Below are 1963 nucleotides of genomic sequence, written 5' to 3'. Positions count from 1 at the left end.
TGTGTGTTTTTTTTCTATTTTTCTAAATCACTGAGCAGTGTTCCCCTTTTCATGTTCATCACAGTACCTCGGACTGATTATGTTTAAAACAGTCTCATCTTCCTCTTTTCCCACCTTGATTCTCCCTTACCAGTTTTCTGCCTCATTCTCATAGCTAGATCCACTCATGCAAGCTCAGTTCTGCCATGGTCTTTTAGGCTATCTGGAGTGATACACTACGTGTATCTGGAGTGATACACAGAAATCTAAGCCCCTCCACCCAGTGGAGATTAGAATTAAGCCATATTTCCCAGTCTTAGGATAAATAATAGGTTATTGCTAATGAAGTGACATCAAAGACACTCCTGTGAGTTAGCCCAAAATATTGGGTTGAACTTTCCCCTGGCATTCTTTGTTAACACTGGGGGGGGGTATAGGTGGAAAGAAGGACCTCCTTTACCTCAACGAGGAGCACGGGTACTGACAGAGGGAGTGATAGCAATGTGGGAAGTGCTAGCAATGTCACATTCCAGCAGCAATGTCAAGGTCAAGTTGCAAAGCAGAAAAGCAGCAGATTCAGGGTGGCAGGTAGGGATGAGGTTGGCACTAGTAGCTTTATCAGTACTTGAGTGGATGCCAAGAAAATCACATGCGATACTTGGGACTCTGCCTGAAGAAGAGAGGGAGTTAGGATGATTGTATCTTTAGAAATTATGTTGAATGGAAATTCAGAGTCATATACCATATTTATGACCATTGCAGATGTTCTCTTTCAGCCTGGAATAGGAAGAATTATCTAAATATTACTAAAGTACACCTCAAGAGGAAAAATGCAATATAAATAAATAGAATAATACAAATAAGTACCATAAGAATATAAAGGGCTGGCAATTTAGTCTATGGGTCTTTAAGCATAGGAAAAAATTGATGTATTTTATCCATTTCAAGATGTAATATGAAGAATTAAATTACCTGCATAGGAAGGAATTTGATTTGGGGTTCCTCACAGTGAGACAATTTTAAACGGTATTCATGGTAAGATATTCCTAAAACAACAGTCTTAGGACAGAAGTGATTATTCTGTAGTGGCTAAAAAAAAATTCCAAATTATCAGTGGCTAACTTCACAAAGTTTATTTCCCATTCAGGCAAAGTCCATTGCGAGTCTGGCAACATTGTAGGGCAGCCTTTCACAACTCAACTATTTTGTTCAGTTGTGCCAAGGATGTTATATACTAGTATCATTCCAGATGCAAGGAAAGAAGTCAATTTGACTTCACAGAATAAGACTTAATGGTCTCTTGGGGCTTCAGCTGAAGGGCAACTGTCCTCCTCTCACTAAAGCAGCCATCCAGGCTGAAGAAGATTCCATCATCCTCTACTTATATCATCTGGAACACATGATCCATTCAGTCAACATGGTAGAGGAAGGGACAACTGGAAAGTAATTAACTGATTTTTTTTTATATTTTGCGTGTCATATCTGACCACAGCCACTGGCCAGATGTAGTCTCATGAATTCCTCCAATTGCATATTAGATGAGATTTAGAATGGAAGAAGAACCAGATATTGGTGAACACAATTTTGGAGATCGTCAAGAAATAAAGAAGTCCGGTTTTGATTTGCAAAGGAAAAATGTCAGATATTGAATTCTTTTCAAAAGAAAATGGGCTGATACTCCTACCAACAGAAAGCAGTCTTGAGATTTCAGTTGTATACTAGGAATAGGTAATATTACTGAAAATTATTAAAAACAGTTTGTGAAACCAAATCTTTAGTTATTAGTATAAAATATATCCATTTAAAAAGATATTCCTTGTGGAATTGCTTATCAAGGAACATAAATTTTCAGTATGTTAGTAGAATAAGTTCTAGAGATTTACCATACAGCATTGTACCTACAGTCAACAATATTGTATTGTACACTTAAAATTTGTTGATCTCATGTTAAAAGAGTAGATCTCACATTAAGTGTTTTTATAAC

The 1963-nt window shown here is 37.0% G+C and overlaps 1 long non-coding RNA gene across 1 annotated transcript; it reads right to left on the bottom strand.

Annotated features, from left to right (window-relative positions):
- Positions 1-364: 364 nt before the first annotated feature.
- Positions 365-1114, bottom strand: LOC106986829 (uncharacterized). Its single transcript, XR_008295752.1, has 2 exons — positions 952-1114; positions 365-756 (listed from the first exon to the last, which is right to left on the bottom strand). It is a non-coding gene; the product is annotated as an uncharacterized LOC106986829 (long non-coding RNA).
- Between the last annotated feature and the right edge of the window lie 849 nt (positions 1115-1963).

The sequence above is a fragment of the Acinonyx jubatus genome, chromosome B1 (assembly GCF_027475565.1).
Source record: "Acinonyx jubatus isolate Ajub_Pintada_27869175 chromosome B1, VMU_Ajub_asm_v1.0, whole genome shotgun sequence".
In the NCBI taxonomy this organism is placed as follows: Eukaryota; Metazoa; Chordata; class Mammalia; order Carnivora; family Felidae; genus Acinonyx; species Acinonyx jubatus.
This window is presented reverse-complemented; position numbering and strand designations above follow the sequence as displayed.